The 22,590-nt window shown below is 37.7% G+C and overlaps 1 protein-coding gene across 3 annotated transcripts in view; it reads left to right on the top strand.

The window, feature by feature from the left end:
- The window catches only part of MLH3 (mutL homolog 3), a 46,953-nt gene that overhangs the window by 1,451 nt on the left and 22,912 nt on the right, over positions 1-22,590 (top strand). For 2 of the 3 annotated variants that reach the window (XM_063439884.1, XM_063439886.1), the window contains exon 1: positions 11,099-11,179. The exons of the other annotated variant lie outside the window; for it this stretch is intronic. The gene's annotated coding sequence lies outside the window, so the exon portion shown is untranslated. Of the gene's footprint in view, positions 1-11,098; positions 11,180-22,590 lie in introns of those variants that run through there. 3 annotated transcript variants of the gene reach the window in all.

A 22,590-nucleotide genomic window follows, 5' to 3' on the forward strand; every position in this document is an offset into this window, starting at 1 on the left:
TATAACAATATATTATACCTATACTGCCTCAATATAACAATATATTATACCTATACTGCCCCACTATAACAATATATTATACCTATACTGCCCCAATATAACAATATATTATACCTATACTGCCTCACTATAACAATATATTATACCTATCCTGCCCCACTATAACAATATATTATACCTATACTGCCCCACTAAAACAATATATTATACCTATACTGCCCCAATATAACAATATATTATACCTATACTGCCCCACTATAACAATATATTATACCTATACTGCCCCACTATAACAATATATTATACCTATACTGCCCCACTAAAACAATATATTATACCTATACTGCCCCAATATAACAATATATTATACCTATACTGCCTCACTATAACAATATATTATACCTATACTGCCCCACTATAACAATATATTATACCTATACTGCCCCACTATAACAATATATTATACCTATACTGCCCCACTATAGCAATATATTATACCTATACTGCCCCACTATAACAATATATTATACCTATACTGCCCCACTATAGCAATATATTATACCTATACTGCCCCAATATAACAATATATTATATCTATACTGCCTTAATATAACAATATATTATACCTATACTGCCTCACTATAACAATATATTATATCTATACTGCCCCAATATAACAATATATTATATCTATACTGCCTTAATATAACAATATATTATACCTATACTGCCCCACTATAACAATATATTATACCTATACTGCCCCAATATAACAATATATTATACCTATACTGCCCCAATATAACAATATATTATACCTATACTGCCTCAATATAACAATATATTATACCTATACTGCCCCAATATAACAATATATTATACCTATACTGCCCCACTATAGCAATATATTATACCTATACTGCCCGACTATAACAATATATTATACCTATACTGCCCGACTATAACAATATATTATACCTATACTGCCCGACTATAACAATATATTATACCTATACTGCCCCACTATAACAATATATTATACCTATACTGCCCCAATATAACAATATATTATACCTATACTGCCCGACTATAACAATATATTACACCTATACTGCCCCACTATAACAATATATTATACCTATACTGCCCCACTATAGCAATATATTATACCTATACTGCCCCACTATAACAATATATTATATCTATACTGCCTTAATATAACAATATATTATACCTATACTGCCCCACTATAGCAATATATTATACCTATACTGCCCCACTATAACAATATATTATACCTATACTGCCCGACTATAACAATATATTATACCTATACTGCCCCACTATAACAATATATTATACCTATACTGCCCCAATATAACAATATATTATACCTATACTGCCCCAATATAACAATATATTATACCTATACTGCCCCAATATAACAATATATTATACCTATACTGCCCCAATATAACAATATATTATACCTATACTGCCTTAATATAACAATATATTATACCTATACTGCCCCAATATAACAATATATTATACCTATACTGCCCCAATATAACAATATATTATACCTATACTGCCCCAATATAACAATATATTATACCTATACTGCCCCACTATAACAATATATTATACCTATACTGCCCCACTATAACAATATATTATACCTATACTGCCCCACTATAACAATATATTATACCTATACTGCCCCAGTATAACAATATATTATATCTATACTGCCTTAATATAACAATATATTATACCTATACTGCCCCACTATAGCAATATATTATACCTATACTGCCCCACTATAACAATATATTATACCTATACTGCCCCACTATAACAATATATTATACCTATACTGCCCCACTATAACAATATATTATACCTATACTGCCCCACTATAACAATATATTATACCTATACTGCCCCACTATAACAATATATTATACCTATACTGCCCCACTATAACAATATATTATACCTATACTGCCCCAATATAACAATATATTATACCTATACTGCCCCAATATAACAATATATTATACCTATACTGCCCCAATATAACAATATATTATACCTATACTGCCCCACTATAACAATATATTATACCTATACTGCCCCACTATAACAATATATTATACCTATACTGCCCCAATATAACAATATATTATACCTATACTGCCCCAATATAACAATATATTATACCTATACTGCCTCACTATAACAATATATTATACCTATACTGCCCCACTATAACAATATATTATACCTATACTGCCCCACTATAACAATATATTATACCTATACTGCCCCACTATAACAATATATTATACCTATACTGCCCCACTATAACAATATATTATACCTATACTGCCCCACTATAACAATATATTATACCTATACTGCCCCACTATAACAATATATTATACCTATACTGCCCCACTATAACAATATATTATACCTATACTGCCCCACTATAACAATATATTATACCTATACTGCCCCACTATAACAATATATTATACCTATACTGCCCCAATATAACAATATATTATACCTATACTGCCCCAATATAACAATATATTATACCTATACTGCCCCACTATAACAATATATTATACCTATACTGCCCCACTATAACAATATATTATACCTATACTGCCCCACTATAACAATATATTATACCTATACTGCCCCAATATAACAATATATTATACCTATACTGCCCCACTATAACAATATATTATACCTATACTGCCCCACTATAACAATATATTATACCTATACTGCCCCACTATAACAATATATTATACCTATACTGCCCCACTATAACAATATATTATACCTATACTGCCCCACTATAACAATATATTATACCTATACTGCCCCACTATAACAATATATTATACCTATACTGCCCCACTATAACAATATATTATATCTATACTGCCTTAATATAACAATATATTATACCTATACTGCCCGACTATAGCAATATATTATACCTATACTGCCCCACTATAAAAATATATTATACCTATACTGCCCCACTATAACAATATATTATATCTATACTGCCTTAATATAACAATATATTATACCTATACTGCCCCACTATAACAATATATTATACCTATACTGCCCCACTATAAAAATATATTATACCTATACTGCCCCACTATAACAATATATTATATCTATACTGCCTTAATATAACAATATATTATACCTATACTGCCCCACTATAGCAATATATTATACCTATACTGCCCCACTATAGCAATATATTATACCTATACTGCCCCACTATAAAAATATATTATACCTATACTGCCCCACTATAAAAATATATTATACCTATACTGCCCCACTATAACAATATATTATATCTATACTGCCTTAATATAACAATATATTATACCTATACTGCCCCACTATAGCAATATATTATACCTATACTGCCCCACTATAACAATATATTATACCTATACTGCCTTAATATAACAATATATTATACCTATACTGCCCCACTATAACAATATATTATACCTATACTGCCCCAATATAACAATATATTATACCTATACTGCCCCACTATAACAATATATTATACCTATACTGCCTTAATATAACAATATATTATACCTATACTGCCCCACTATAACAATATATTATACCTATACTGCCCCACTATTGCAATATATTATACCTATACTGCCCCACTATAACAATATATTATACCTATACTGCCCCACTATAAAAATATATTATACCTATACTGCCCCACTACAACAATATATTATACCTATACTGCCCCACTACAACAATATATTATACCTATACTGCCCCACTATAACAATATATTATACCTATACTGCCCCACTACAACAATATATTATACCTATACTGCCCCAATATAACAAAATATTATACCTATACTGCCCCAATATAACAATATATTATACCTATACTGCCCCACTATAACAATATATTATACCTATACTGCCCCACTATAACAATATATTATACCTATACTGCCCCACTATAACAATATATTATACCTATACTGCCCCAATATAACAATATATTATACCTATACTGCCCCACTATAGCAATATATTATACCTATACTGCCCCACTATAACAATATATTATACCTATACTGCCCCACTATAACAATATATTATACCTATACTGCCCCACTATAACAATATATTATACCTATACTGCCCCACTATAACAATATATTATACCTATACTGCCCCACTATAACAATATATTATACCTATACTGCCCCACTATGACAATATATTATACCTATACTGCCCCACTATGACAATATATTATACCTATACTGCCCCACTATAGAAATATATTATACCTATACTGCCCCACTACAACAATATATTATACCTATACTGCCCCACTATAACAATACATTATACCTATACTGCCCCACTATAACAATATATTATACCTATACTGCCCCACTATAACAATATATTATACCTATACTGCCCCACTAAAACAATATATTATACCTATACTGCCCCAATATAACAATATATTATACCTATACTGCCCCACTATAGCAATATATTATACCTATACTGCCCCACTATAGCAATATATTATACCTATACTGCCCCACTATAACAATATATTATACCTATACTGCCCCACTATAGCAATATATTATACCTATACTGCCCCACTATAGCAATATATTATACCTATACTGCCCCACTATAACAATATATTATACCTATACTGCCCCACTATAACAATATATTATACCTATACTGCCCCACTATAACAATATATTATACCTATACTGCCCCACTATAACAATATATTATACCTATACTGCCCCACTATAACAATATATTATACCTATACTGCCCCACTATAACAATATATTATACCTATACTGCCCCACTATAACAATATATTATACCTATACTGCCCCACTATAACAATATATTATACCTATACTGCCTCAATATAACAATATATTATACCTATACTGCCCCAATATAACAATATATTATACCTATACTGCCTTAATATAACAATATATTATACCTATACTGCCTTAATATAACAATATATTATACCTATACTGCCTCAATATAACAATATATTATACCTATACTGCCCCACTATAACAATATATTATACCTATACTGCCCCACTATAGCAATATATTATACCTATACTGCCCCACTATAGCAATATATTATACCTATACTGCCCCACTATAACAATATATTATACCTATACTGCCCCACTATAGCAATATATTATACCTATACTGCCCCACTATAACAATATATTATGCCTATACTGCCCCAATATAACAATATATTATACCTATACTGCCCCAATATAACAATATATTATACCTATACTGCCCCAATATAACAATATATTATACCTATACTGCCCCAATATAACAATATATTATACCTATACTGCCCCAATATAACAATATATTATACCTATACTGCCCCAATATAACAATATATTATACCTATACTGCCTCAATATAACAATATATTATGCCTATACTGCCCCACTATAACAATATATTATACCTATACTGCCTTAATATAACAATATATTATACCTATACTGCCCCACTATAACAATATATTATACCTATACTTCCCCAATATAACAATATATTATACCTATACTGCCCCACTATAACAATATATTATACCTATACTGCCTTAATATAACAATATATTATACCTATACTGCCCCACTATAACAATATATTATACCTATACTGCCCCACTATAGCAATATATTATACCTATACTGCCCCACTATAACAATATATTATACCTATACTGCCCCACTATAAAAATATATTATACCTATACTGCCCCAATATAACAATATATTATACCTATACTGCCCCACTACAACAATATATTATACCTATACTGCCCCACTATAACAATATATTATACCTATACTGCCCCACTATAACAATATATTATACCTAGACTGCCCCAATATAACAATATATTATACCTATACTGCCCCACTATAGCAATATATTATACCTATACTGCCCCACTATAACAATATATTATACCTATACTGCCCCACTATAACAATATATTATACCTATACTGCCCCACTATAACAATATATTATACCTATACTGCCCCACTATAACAATATATTATACCTATACTGCCCCACTATAACAATATATTATACCTATACTGCCCCACTATGACAATATATTATACCTATACTGCCCCACTATAGAAATATATTATACCTATACTGCCCCACTACAACAATATATTATACCTATACTGCCCCACTATAACAATATATTATACCTATACTGCCCCACTATAACAATATATTATACCTATACTGCCCCACTATAACAATATATTATACCTATACTGCCCCACTAAAACAATATATTATACCTATACTGCCCCAATATAACAATATATTATACCTATACTGCCCCACTATAGCAATATATTATACCTATACTGCCCCACTATAACAATATATTATACCTATACTGCCCCACTATAGCAATATATTATACCTATACTGCCCCACTATAGCAATATATTATACCTATACTGCCCCACTATAACAATATATTATACCTATACTGCCCCACTATAACAATATTATACCTATACTGCCCCACTATAACAATATATTATACCTATACTGCCCCACTATAACAATATATTATACCTATACTGCCCCACTATAACAATATATTATACCTATACTGCCCCACTATAACAATATATTATACCTATACTGCCCCACTATAACAATATATTATACCTATACTGCCCCACTATAACAATATATTATACCTATACTGCCTCAATATAACAATATATTATACCTATACTGCCCCAATATAACAATATATTATACCTATACTGCCCCAATATAACAATATATTATACCTATACTGCCTTAATATAACAATATATTATACCTATACTGCCTTAATATAACAATATATTATACCTATACTGCCCCACTATAACAATATATTATACCTATACTGCCCCACTATAGCAATATATTATACCTATACTGCCCCACTATAGCAATATATTATACCTATACTGCCCCACTATAGCAATATATTATACCTATACTGCCCCACTATAGCAATATATTATACCTATACTGCCCCACTATAGCAATATATTATACCTATACTGCCCCACTATAACAATATATTATGCCTATACTGCCCCAATATAACAATATATTATACCTATACTGCCCCAATATAACAATATATTATACCTATACTGCCCCAATATAACAATATATTATACCTATACTGCCCCAATATAACAATATATTATACCTATACTGCCTCAATATAACAATATATTATGCCTATACTGCCCCACTATAACAATATATTATACCTATACTGCCCGACTATAACAATATATTATACCTATACTGCCCGACTATAACAATATATTACACCTATACTGCCCGACTATAACAATATATTATACCTATACTGCCCGACTATAACAATATATTATACCTATACTGCCTCAATATAACAATATATTATGCCTATACTGCCTCAATATAACAATATATTATGCCTATACTGCCCCACTATAACAATATATTATACCTATACTGCCCCACTATAACAATATATTATGCCTATACTGCCCCACTATAACAATATATTATACCTATACTGCCCGACTATAACAATATATTATACCTATACTGCCCCAATATAACAATATATTATACCTATACTGCCCCAATATAACAATATATTATACCTATACTGCCCCTATATAACAATATATTATACCTATACTGCCCCACTAAAACAATATATTATACCTATACTGCCCCACTATAACAATATATTATACCTATACTGCCCCACTATTACAATATATTATACCTATACTGCCCCACTATAACAATATATTATACCTATACTGCCCCAATATAACAATATATTATACCTATACTGCCTTAATATAACAATATATTATACCTATACTGCCCCAATATAACAATATATTATACCTATACTGCCCCACTATAACAATATATTATACCTATACTGCCCCACTATAACAATATATTATACCTATACTGCCTTAATATAACAATATATTATACCTATACTGCCTTAATATAACAATATATTATACCTATACTGCCCCACTATAACAATATATTATACCTATACTGCCCCAATATAACAATATATTATACCTATACTGCCTTAATATAACAATATATTATACCTATACTGCCCCACTATAACAATATATTATACCTATACTGCCTTAATATAACAATATATTATACCTTTACTGCCCCACTATAACAATATATTATACCTATACTGCCCCACTATAACAATATATATTATACCTATACTGCCTTAATATAACAATATATTATACCTATACTGCCTTAATATAACAATATATTATACCTATACTGCCCCAATATAACAATATATTATACCTATACTGCCCCACTATAACAATATATTATACCTATACTGCCCCACTATAACAATATATTATACCTATACTGCCCCACTATTACAATATATTATACCTATACTGCCCCACTATAACAATATATTATACCTATACTGCCCCAATATAACAATATATTATACCTATACTGCCTTAATATAACAATATATTATACCTATACTGCCCCAATATAACAATATATTATACCTATACTGCCCCACTATAACAATATATTATACCTATACTGCCCCACTATAACAATATATTATACCTATACTGCCTTAATATAACAATATATTATACCTATACTGCCTTAATATAACAATATATTATACCTATACTGCCCCACTATAACAATATATTATACCTATACTGCCCCAATATAACAATATATTATACCTATACTGCCTTAATATAACAATATATTATACCTATACTGCCCCACTATAACAATATATTATACCTATACTGCCTTAATATAACAATATATTATACCTTTACTGCCCCACTATAACAATATATTATACCTATACTGCCCCACTATAACAATATATTATACCTATACTGCCTTAATATAACAATATATTATACCTATACTGCCTTAATATAACAATATATTATACCTATACTGCCCCAATATAACAATATATTATACCTATACTGCCCCACTATAACAATATATTATACCTATACTGCCTTAATTTAACAATATATTACACCTATACTGCCCCAATATAACAATATATTATACCTATACTGCCTTAATATAACAATATATTATACCTATACTGCCTTAATATAACAATATATTATACCTATACTGCCCCAATATAACAATATATTATACCTATACTGCCCCACTATAACAATATATTATACCTATACTGCCTTAATTTAACAATATATTATACCTATACTGCCCCAATATAACAATATATTATACCTATACTGCCTTAATATAACAATATATTATACCTATACTGCCTTAATATAACAATATATTATACCTATACTGCCCCAATATAACAATATATTATACCTATACTGCCCCACTATAACAATATATTATACCTATACTGCCTTAATATAACAATATATTATACCTATACTGCCTTAATATAACAATATATTATACCTATACTGCCCCAATATAACAATATATTATACCTATACTGCCCCACTATAACAATATATTATACCTATACTGCCTTAATTTAACAATATATTATACCTATACTGCCCCAATATAACAATATATTATACCTATACTGCCTTAATATAACAATATATTATACCTATACTGCCTTAATATAACAATATATTATACCTATACTGCCCCAATATAACAATATATTATACCTATACTGCCCCACTATAACAATATATTATACCTATACTGCCTTAATTTAACAATATATTATACCTATAGTACCATAATATGTTAATATACCTTTATAACCCCTAAGATAGTAATAAAATCGCTAGAGTATTATAATTCCCCTTTTATACTAATATAACCCCTTATATTCCAATATTACCTCCTAATTTACCAATAATACCCTCGGTTTTCCCTTCTATTTCCCCTAATATACTACATATTGTTCTCTTATTTACCACCTTCTAAATTCCAGTACAATTTCTCATAATATTCTACCCCTGTATTTCTCTTTACTTCCTTATTCACCTTTACTAACTTATACTTGATTCTATACTCTAGAAACCATAACCTGGAACCCACTGTAATACTACTGTAGCGGACCACGGGTAACCCAACCAGTTACCTCCGCTATTTCCCTTCCTTCAGCCGTTCAGGAACCCTTACAACAAGCAGGCAGGATGAAACACAGTCCTGGAGGTCACAACACTGACTGACTTTGTTTTTTGTACACATGGTTTTTACAGACACAGACCCCTACATAGGGTCACCAACACAAACAACAGGGGTTTCAATCCCAAGAAGCTGAAGGGGGAGGGAGGGAGGAAGGACAATGCATCTAGGTTAAACTGGACTGGCCATGTCTCTGTGGCAACGTCCTGCTGGGACAGGAAAAGGGAAGGGGGAGAAACACAGACAGCAATACATTTCACTTCTATACTACAGAGCTGCTGCATATACAGGCACAATACACAAAAGGCATAGAAATACATTGGAGAAACACACGAATATGCAGTGGGCATGGTACTTCGTGACGGTGGTCCGTCACAACCTCTTCATAATTCACTATACCTCAACGCTTCAAATATTGTGGACTCCCCCAGAATGCTCTTACAGCTATAATGCTGGCAAAGTCCAGAATATCTGGAGTGCTGAATGTGTCCCTCCTTATGCAATATACCTTCGCTATTGCTCAGTGCCGCCATGTTGCATGGTACTCTGGGTTACATTGTATAAATTCAGCTTTCAGTCCACGTAGTGTCACTGTTTAGTAAATAGATCCCTGTCCAGGGTCTATAAATGAAAGCGATTATATATAAAAACGCTTTAACATTAAAAAAAAAAAACAAGGTCCATTCTTTACAGTGCGGTATTGGGGTTTACAGGATCCACAGCAGACCAGAGCAAAGGGAGAGTAGTCTTTTGGGAAGCGGACATGGCCGTGGTATTTCCAATACATGTTGGGTGATTTTATGTCTTACTGACAGTCTTTATGTAAAAGGCTGACAAGTCACATTGTGTATTTACATAAACTAATTTATAAATACATGTAATGCAGTTTAGGGACACATTACTGGGAGTATTATTGCTGTGGAGCTCTGTTATACACTCAGACACATTACTGGGAGTATTATTGATGTGGAGCTCTGTTATACACTCAGACACATTACTGGGAGTATTATTGCTGTGGAGCTCTGTTATACACTCAGACACATTACTGGGAGTATTATTGCTGTGGAGCTCTGTTATACACCCAGACACATTACTGGGAGTATTACTGCTGTGGAGCTCTGTTATACACTCAGACACATTACTGGGAGTATTATTGCTGTGGAGCTATGTTATACACTCAGACACATTACTGGGAGTATTATTGCTGTGGGGCTCTGTTACACACTCAGACACATTACTGGGAGTATTATTACTGTGGGGCTCTGTTACACACTCAGACACATTACTGGGAGTATTATTACTGTGGAGCTCTGTTATACACTCAGACACATTACTGGGAGTATTATTACTGTGGAGCTCTGTTACACACTCAGACACATTACTGGGAGTATTATTACTGTGGAGCTCTGTTACACACTCAGACACATTACTGGGAGTATTATTGCTGTGGAGCTCTGTTACACACTCAGACACATTACTGGGAGTATTATTGCTGTGGAGCTCTGTTACACACTCAGACACATTACTGGGAGTATTATTGTTGTGGGGCTCTGTTATACACTCAGACACATTACTGGGAGTATTATTGTTGTGGGGCTCTGTTATACTGTGATGTAATTCCAGTAAAATACAAGTTTAGCAGGCTAAGATTGCCACAAGGCATATGTATGTATATGTGTTTGTAGTATCAGTTAGTTAATTACACGTAGCTAAGATACTGTTATCACTGTACTGACCAGGTGCAGGAATGTAAGAACTGGAATTACGCGTCCCTCTCCTTTGTATCAGATGAGCCACGTGGTTAGACCGGATGGATGAGTTTAGACTCTATTTATTAAATAGGTTAAGGGTATGTGTGGGTGTAGTTAATTGTGGGAGGAGCTACAGTGCTATATAAGGAATGTACTCTATGTATTCAGTACTCAGACTTTGCTGTATTTTGGTGACGCTAGTCCCTCTGAGTCCCGATCGGTGATCCAATAAAGAATCTCTTCCTTCCTGAAGAAACCTGTGTCCATCTCTCTGTGCTTGGCTTCCGTCAGTTTCTCCGGTATCATTTGGTGCATTGGCCGGGAAGCTCATCATTCAACGGTAGCTGAGAGGCAGAGGCGTGAGACGGTCTATCTTTGCCCACGTTCTCTACGGCTGCACCCCTGAACTTCTGCGTGGACCCCCCTTCGTCTCGGCGCCACTGGTCTGTTGTCCAGGAGATCATCGGCCTCTACGTGAGAAGTGCTGGGGTGTCCCCGTCGATGAGTGTGAACTCAGGTTCAGGAACGAGGAGGTAAGACAACTGCTGTTTTAGACGGCAGGACCCACTAGGGGTATACCGATTGTGCGGTAGGCCCAAAGGGGTTTTGAATCTGTGTATCTGCCCCCTCTGTCGGAGGGAAGGAGCGAAGGCGCACCGCTCGATCGAACGCTCTTTAGTCAGACCGTTTGATTTGGTTAGTCAGGCGGGGTCCTGGTGTAAATAGCCCTAGCCGGACACCGGTGTCTTGTCTAGACTAGCGTTCTAGGGTGTATATTACGTTCGCTAGGTCGGAGGGACCGGGAGACTAAGCGGCGCCTGTGTAAATTCGGTTCGCTAGTTCTCATCCTATCTGGGCTAAGTGGGAAGGCGTGTAAATTTGGAACCCACTAGACTTTTGATAGTGCGACTAAGAGGCGCCTGTGTAAATTCGGTTCTCTAGCTCGCTATATATGTGGTGATTGGGCAGTGTGGCTAACCAAAACGGGTGTATATAGTTTTAGGTAGTCCATTCAAGGTACTGGCCAATAGTTTAGTTGGGAATTGTAAATGTGTTAACGATTGTTTTAGTAAAGTGTATATCTTGTTAGATAGCGCGAGCTCAGCCGTCTAGCGAGAGTGTTAATAGTGTGTTGCTGTATTATAGTGCACGGTACCATAACCCTGTATATTTACTGACATTATATAATAAGTACTAATCATTGTCGTCCATTGCATGTTTAACACCATAACCACTAATAATTGTATTGTGACCTTAACTTGTGCTTTGACCTATGCTAACCGTACTGTAACCGCTATTTGTAAAAGACGATGTTACTGGGGTGTGTTATAGACGGGTAATTCGTATATAGAGAATTATAGCGTGGGTGACTGTATAGTTACGCCAAAGGGCATAATATTGATTATATAGTGACTGGTGTAACAGCTGTGTGTGTACGGGAATTCCCTGAGTGTTTATTGTTATTGTGTACGTTTCACTTGGTAACCGTACCACGTGGTGCTGTTGCCAGAGGAAACGGGTGTGACTGTTGAATAGTACGCGTGTATAGTATTCGTTGTCGACGACGTTCCATTGTTAAGTATGGGTGCGTCGCAGTCAACGATTCCGGATCCCTTAGGATGTATGGTTAAGAATTTTAAAAAGGGATTCAAAGTTTGTGATTTTGGGGTAAAGATGTCTCCTGTACGTTTGGTCACTTTGTGTACTAGGGAGTGGCCTACTTTGGTTGCGGCATGGCCGCCACGTGGCAGTTTGGATCCAACTCTGGTACAGCGCTTACACGTGGCTGTATCGGGTAGGCCTGAACTTTACGGCCAGTTTCCTTATATTGACTGTTGGAGACAGGCCGTAAATGACTCGCCAAAATGGCTCCAGACATGCCACGAGGAGCAGTGTCGCCTCATGGTAGCTAGGACTTGCTCGTCCACTAGGACTGGTGTTAGGCCCATTTTGGACACGCCCCCTGAGTCCGAGATCCCTTTGCCGCCCCCTTACTTTCCGTTAAGAAGAAGTGACGCAAACGCAGGAAGTCCTGCACCCCTCCCCTCATTACCCTCATCCACTTCCGCTTCCTCCTCCAGTACAGGATCCACCCCCCCTCGTACTAAATCTCCCCTTCCGGAACCAGAATCCACCCCCATTAGAAACGAATATCCTGATTTGGCGCCACTTCAGACTTCCGGTCAAGCTTCATCTAGCTCGGCTCGAAGTGTTTTATTTACGACCTTTTCCCAAAACCGACCTCCCACATCCCCATACCCTATCTCTCCCCGACCGGAACCCATGACTGACGCCTCTCTACGTAGCCCCATCCAAACCCGACAGTTGACTGGTGCCCAACAATTAAAGCACTATCAGATGCCTCTTCGTCTGAATCCCGGGTCAGCTTATATCGATGCCGCAGGTCAAATGGCACACGCTGACCCAGTCTTCGTATATGTCCCATTTACCACAACCGATCTTTTAAACTGGAAGACCCATAATTCCTCGTATACTGAGAAACCACAAGCTATGACTGATCTGTTCACCTCAATAGTACAGACGCATAATCCGACATGGGCTGATTGCCAGCAGTTACTAATGACTTTATTTAACAATGAGGAAAGGACAAGAATAAATCAAGCAGCCATTAAAGCATTAGAGGATAGAGCCCGTGCTTTGAACCAAGCCAATCCAGCAGCATGGGCCGCGACACACTATCCCAACACCGATCCCGATTGGAACGTAAATGGTGCTGATATGGTTCAACTCAGAGCCTATAGAGACGCTATAATTGCTGGCATGAAAGCCGGAGGAAAGAAAGCCATTAACATGTCGAAGACAGTTGAGGTGATCCAGAAAAGCGATGAAGCGCCCAGTGTCTTTTATGACCGATTATTGGAGGCATACCGCTTGTATACCCCCTTTAATCCGGAAGACGCAGACAATTCCCGAATGGTTAACTCCGCCTTTGTCAGCCAAGCATACGGAGATATTAAGCGCAAGCTACAAAAGTTAGAAGGGTTTGCAGGTATGTCCATCACCCAACTAATGGAGGTAGCAAATAAGGTCTATATGAACAGGGATACAGAAAGTAAGAAAGAGGAAGAGCGCAAGATGCGTAAAAAGGCTGATATGCTAGCGGTAGCGATCGCAGGCGTAGATAAACGGGGCCCAGATAGAGGCAATAATAGATGGAGTAGGGAGCCTTTGAGTAGGGATCAATGCGCGTATTGCAAGGAAGAAGGGCATTGGAGGAACGAATGTCCGCAAAGAGAGCAGTACGAGAGAGACCAACCCAGGGCAGGCTACGGAAACTTTAGAGGTAGAGCGAGAGGTAGAGGAGGCCCCGGAGGGAGTAATGGTTATAGAGGGAGTAATGGGAACAGAGGAAGTGTTAGGGAAGACAGGTATATTCCAGCAGCGCAAAGGTCCCGCGATAGAGAAGGTAGGGACTTTGTAGGATTGGCTGACACTGTCATGGAGGACTATTGATACCGACCGGGCTCCTTCCCCCTTGGTCGAGCGGAGCCTATGGTCGATGTATCAATAGGGGGGAAAAGGAGTGCGTTCATGATCGACACTGGTGCTGAACATTCAGTGGTGACTAATCTAGTTGCTCCTCCATCTGGAAGGACTATTACTGTGATAGGAGCAACTGGAAGAAGTGCTGAAAAACCGGTTCTTAAAAGTCGACTCTGTACATTGGGAGGCCACGTAGTAAAACACCAATTCCTTTATATGCCTGAATGTCCAGTCCAATTACTGGGACGTGATATGCTATCAAAATTACAAGCGCAGATTACGTTCCTACCAAATGGAACAACATCCTTAAAGTTTAATGGACCTTCAGGTATTATGACTTTATCCGTACCAAAGGAAGAAGAGTGGCGACTTTATACAGTGTTGACTAGCCAAAACCCTAGGAGTGATGAGACATTGTTTAACATACCAGGAGTTTGGGCAGAGAACAACCCACCAGGACTGGCCCGCAATATTCCACCAATAAAAATTGAACTGAAACATGGGGTTTATCCAGTGAGCCTAAGACAATATCACATTCCGCAGAAGGCTAAGAAGAACATCCAATCCTATCTGGATAAGTTCATACGGTATGGTATCCTAAAATTCTGTACTTCCCCCTGGAACACCCCATTGCTGCCTGTTCAAAAGCCCGGTACAGATGAGTATCGACCTGTACAGGACTTAAGAGCAGTCAATGATGCGGTTGTTAGCATACATCCAGTTGTACCCAATCCATATAACCTGCTTGCTTTAATTCCGGGCGGGGCTACTTACTTCACAGTCTTAGATCTCAAAGATGCCTTCTTTTGCCTCCGAATTGCCGCAGAAAGCCAATGTATTTTCGCTTTCCAATGGGAGAACGCTGTAACGGGCTCAAAACGCCAAATGACTTGGACAAGACTGCCCCAAGGGTTTAAAAATTCACCTACCCTATTTGGTTCAGCTCTAAGTCAAGATCTACTGGATTTCGAGTCTATCCCAGGAGAATGTGTATTGTTACAATATGTAGATGACTTGTTGATAGCAGCAGTTACAAAAGAAAAATGTCAGCAAGCAACGCACGATCTACTACATATTCTCTGGAAGGCAGGATACAAGGTGTCCAGGAAGAAGGCTCAGTTGTGTTTGCCAACTGTCAAGTATCTGGGATTCCATATCTCTGAAGGTCAAAGGATTATGGGGCCAGAGAGAAAAGAAGCTGTCTGCCAAATACCAATACCCAAGAATAGAAGACAAGTGCGAGAATTCTTGGGGGCAGCAGGCTTCTGTAGGATATGGATTCCCAGCTATGCGATACTGGCAAAACCTCTGTACGCAGCCATCAAAGGTACAGAGCACGACCCCTTCTTATGGACCCAAGAACAGCAAACGGCATTTGAAGATGTGAAGAAGGCTTTGATGAGTGCCCCAGCATTAGGTCTACCTGATCACACACGACCATTCTACTTATATGTACACGAGCAAAGAAGAATGGCTGTGGGAGTATTGACACAGTACTTGGGATCATGGCAAAGACCTGTTGCCTACATGTCTAAGCAACTGGATGCAGTGGCCAGCGGACTTCCACCTAGTCTAAGAGCCGTAGCTGCAGCCGCCCTGCTAGTAGCTGAAGCCGATAAACTCACTCTGGGTCAAGAACTTTATGTACGAGTCCCACATGCAGTACAGACGTTGTTGGATTACAAAGGAAATCATTGGTTTAGTAACAGCCGTATGACCAAGTATCAAGCAATGTTGTGTGAAAACCCAAGAGTGCATTTAGAGACTGTAAACACCTTAAATCCAGCTACCCTTTTGCCGCAACCTACTGAAAGTCAACATGATTGTTTGGAAGTAATGGATGAAGTATTTTCAAGTAGACCAGATCTTCGTGATTTTCCCATCCAGAACCCCGATGTTCAATATTACACCGACGGCAGTAGTTATGTGAAAGAAGGGATCCGCTATGCAGGATATGCAGTGACAACAATAGACAAGGTGATAGAAGCTCGGCCACTGGCGAAAGGAACATCAGCACAAAAGGCAGAATTAATAGCACTAACACGAGCGTTACAATTGGCTGAAGGTTTAAGAGTAAATATCTATACGGACTCTAAGTATGCGTTTTTAACCACTCATGCCCACGGAGCTTTGTATAAAGAAAGAGGACTACTGAATTCAGAAGGCAAAGAAATCAAGTACGCAGCTGAAATCCTACAACTATTGGAAGCAGTGTGGGAGCCGAAAGAAGTCGGTATCATACATTGTCGAGCGCATCTGAGAGGAGATGGTGATGTAACCAAGGGAAATCGGATGGCAGATAGTGCAGCTAAGCGTGCTGCTGAATCAGGAAGACAGGAGTATGTGGGGCATATAGCTGCTCTTATACCAACTCCACTGTCCCAATGGACTCCAGTTTATACAGCTCAAGAAGAGGAGTGGTTAAAGACTGAACCGGGAAAGTATTTGGAGAACAAGTGGTATCAGCTAGAAGATGGAAGAATAGTCATACCAGCATCACTAGCGGTAGAAATTGTCCAAAATTATCACAACGGGACACATTCTGGAAGAGACAGTACTGAAGAATCTCTCAGGAAACATTTCTACATACCAAGATTGTCCAACTTGACTCAGGCCATTGTACGCAGATGTGTAACGTGTGCTAAGAATAATGCAAGACAAGGACAAGTAAAGCCACCAGGAGTCCAGTTTATGGGGGGACTCCCCATGTCCGATCTACAAATAGACTTTACAGTAATGCCTAAATCGGGTGGACATCGTTACCTGTTGGTAATTGTGTGCACCTATTCAGGCTGGGTAGAAGCATGTCCTACTCGTACAGAGAAAGCAGGAGAAGTTGTAAGATTCCTGCTACGAGAAATAATACCCCGATATGGACTACCCTGTTCTATAGGATCGGACAATGGTCCAGCTTTTGTTCATCAGTGCCTACAACAACTGACTCATATGCTTGGTATAAAGTGGAGGCTTCATACTGCATATAGACCCCAGAGTTCTGGTAAGGTAGAGAGAATGAATAGAACTATAAAGAACCAGTTGGCTAAAATGTGTCAGGAAACCCAACTTAAGTGGAACGTTCTCTTACCCATAGCTTTATTGCGAATCCGCAGTACCCCTACCAGAAGGATGGGCCTCTCTCCTTTTGAAATCATGTATGGGCGACCACCTCCCGTACTTGGTAACTTAAGGGGGGACTTGAGTCAGTTGGGAGAAGGAATTACCCGGCAGCAGGTTGTAGAGTTGGGTAAGACTATGGAGGAGGTACAGAAATGGGTACAAGATAGATTACCTGTGAATATTTATCCCCCTGTTCATAGTTATCATCCAGGAGACCAAGTGTGGATTAAAGAGTGGAATAATGTACCGTTAGGGCCCAAGTGGAGAGGTCCTTATGTTGTTCTTTTGTCTACCCCTACAGCGATAAAAGTAGCCGAAGTAACTCCGTGGATACATCACTCCAGGGTTAAACCAGCAGCAGTCGATTCTTGGCAAATTACAGCAGATCCAGAGAATCCCTGCAAGATCCGGTTGAAACGCACTACTCAGTCGGAGTAACGAGGAATTATTGTGGATTACAAATTTTATTGTTACAGGTGTGAGTGAGAAGGCCATAATAAAGCCTGTCCGCTTACCAACACATAGTGTATAAGCCAGGAAAGTCTCGAAGGGACACCTGTGAAGACGAGCAGAACTCCATTCCCTGCAGCCCTCACATCCTGGAAGCTGAGGTTCCATCGCACGGACGAAGACTGAGGATGACGGCGAAAGATGTGCTTTTGATTGTGTTTATTTATATGTGTTTTTATATTCAGGAAGGTAGAGGTACCGACTATCCTAGCTGTGAGGTATGCATTAAGACTACGAGAACAGGTAACCATATTTCCCAAACCCTAATTTGGCATTCACAATACGAATGTAAAGGAGAGGTATCAAGATGTAGATACCTAAATATAGACTATAGTGTGTGCCATTTAGGAGTAGGAGAACCTAAGTGCTTCAGTCCAGAGTATCAACCTCGTACAATTTGGTTGACTCTCAGGAATGGAGATCCTCAGGGGACCCTAATTAATAAGACGGTGTTAGAATCCGTACATTCTTCGGGTGTTCTGCTATTTGATGCATGTAAGGCGATATCAAGTGGTAGAAAACCGTGGAATGTATGTGGGGATCTTAGATGGGAGAGGACGTATGGGTCTAATGATAAATATATTTGTCCCAGTAGTAAAAATAAATATGTAAGTCCTAGATGCCCAAATAAAGACTATAACTTTTGCCCATATTGGTCTTGTGTGGGGTGGGCGACTTGGGGACAGACAGTAGATAAAGACATGATAGTGACTAAGTTGCCGACTAGCCCTTATTGTAAGTCTATGGAATGCAACCCAGTCCATATACTTATTAATAACCCCGACAAGTTCCTAGATAAGTATGGAAATTTATTTGGGTTTCAGATATACGGGACGGGTTTAGATCCTGGGACATTATTGTTTATAGGAATAGAGACTGATACGGTATCCTCCCAGACTCATCAAGTATACCATTCCTTTTATGAAGAGATGAGTATAGATAATAAGATCCCCCATAACGCTAAAAACCTGTTCATTGACCTAGCTGAGAGTATTGCCGGTAGTCTTAATGTTACCAACTGCTATGTGTGTGGAGGTACTAACATGGGAGACCAATGGCCTTGGGAAGCAAAGGAGGTAATGTCCGGTTCTGAGGCAGTTGACCAACTAATATCTACACAAGCCGATTATCATTTGAGTGTTAGAGGTAAATCTGAGTGGAGATTAAAGACCTCCATCATAGGTTATGTTTGCATAGCAAGGAAAGGAATAATGTATAATACTTCTGTAGGAGAATTAACTTGTCTAGGGCAAAAAGCTTATGATGATGATACTAAAAATACAACTTGGTGGTCGGCTTCAAATGTCTCAGAACCATCTAACCCGTTTGCTAGATATGCCAGTTTAAAGGATGTGTGGTTTGATTTATCCATCACATCTACCTGGAGAGCCCCAGCAAATTTGTACTGGATCTGTGGTAAGAAAGCCTATTCGGAGTTGCCACAGGACTGGGAAGGGGCATGTGTGTTGGGTATGCTCAAACCATCCTTCTTCTTGTTACCGATTGAAACAGGTGAGACTTTAGGTGTTAAAGTGTATGATGTGAATCATAGGAAGAAAAGGGGACCCTTAGAGATAGGCACCTGGGAAGATAATGAATGGCCTCCCCAGCGTATCATAGATTATTATGGGCCAGCCACGTGGGCAGAAGATGGTACCTTTGGTTATAGAACCCCAATTTATATGCTCAACCGTATTATAAGATTACAGGCGGTGGTTGAGATTATTACTAATGAGACCTCACAAGCACTCAATCTTCTAGCGAAGCATAATACCAGGATGAGGACAGCAGTGTACCAAAATAGATTAGCCTTGGATTACCTTTTGGCAGTAGAGGGAGGTGTATGTGGGAAGTTTAACCTGAGCAATTGCTGTCTTCAAATAGATGACGAAGGGCAAGCAATAGCTGAGCTTACTAGCCATATGGTTAAACTAGTGCATGTGCCTACTCAGGTATGGAAAGGGTACAATCCAAGTAGTTGGTTTGGTAGCTGGTATGAGTGGTTTGGAGGGCTTAAGGCAGTGGTAGGTGGAGTCCTACTGATTTTACTGTTGTGTCTACTCCTACCGTGTCTTATACCCTTAGTAGTTAGGTCTGTGCAAAGCCTGATAGGAAGTATAGCAGAGAGGAAGGCTGCTGCACAGATAATGGCGATATATAAGTATAAGGCTCTAGATCAAGGAGAACCAATGCAGGAAGATGAGTGTTAAAAGATTCACATCATAAGATAAGTCTGGTCTGGTTCATGGTAACCTGAGGTATATGCAAACCAAGGTTAAGTGATGCCTCAAGTAATTGTGAAATATCAGAGGCATCAAAGGGGGGAATGTGATGTAATTCCAGTAAAATACAAGTTTAGCAGGCTAAGATTGCCACAAGGCATATGTATGTATATGTGTTTGTAGTATCAGTTAGTTAATTACACGTAGCTAAGATACTGTTATCACTGTACTGACCAGGTGCAGGAATGTAAGAACTGGAATTACGCGTCCCTCTCCTTTGTATCAGATGAGCCACGTGGTTAGACCGGATGGATGAGTTTAGACTCTATTTATTAAATAGGTTAAGGGTATGTGTGGGTGTAGTTAATTGTGGGAGGAGCTACAGTGCTATATAAGGAATGTACTCTATGTATTCAGTACTCAGACTTTGCTGTATTTTGGTGACGCTAGTCCCTCTGAGTCCCGATCGGTGATCCAATAAAGAATCTCTTCCTTCCTGAAGAAACCTGTGTCCATCTCTCTGTGCTTGGCTTCCGTCAGTTTCTCCGGTATCAATACACTCAGACACATTACTGGGAGTATTATTGCTGTGGAGCTCTGTTATACACTCAGACACATTACTGGGAGTATTATTGCTGTGGGGCTCTGTTACACACTCAGACACATTACTGGGAGTATTATTACTGTGGAGCTCTGTTACACACTCAGACACATTACTGGGAGTATTATTGCTGTGGAGCTCTGTTACACACTCAGACACATTACTGGGAGTATTATTGCTGTGGAGCTCTGTTACACACTCAGACACATTACTGGGAGTATTATTGTTGTGGGGCTCTGTTATACACTCAGACACATTACTGGGAGTATTATTGTTGTGGGGCTCTGTTATACACTCAGACACATTACTGGGAGTATTATTGCTGTGGAGCTCTGTTATACACTCAGACACATTACTGGGAGTATTATTACTGTGGGGCTCTGTTATACACTCAGACACATTACTGGGAGTATTATTGCTGTGGAGCTCTGTGATACACTCCCACACACTGCACATTACTGGGAGTTTATTGCAGTGG

This window comes from Pelobates fuscus, chromosome 13, assembly GCF_036172605.1.
Source record: "Pelobates fuscus isolate aPelFus1 chromosome 13, aPelFus1.pri, whole genome shotgun sequence".
NCBI classification, from domain to species: Eukaryota; Metazoa; Chordata; class Amphibia; order Anura; family Pelobatidae; genus Pelobates; species Pelobates fuscus.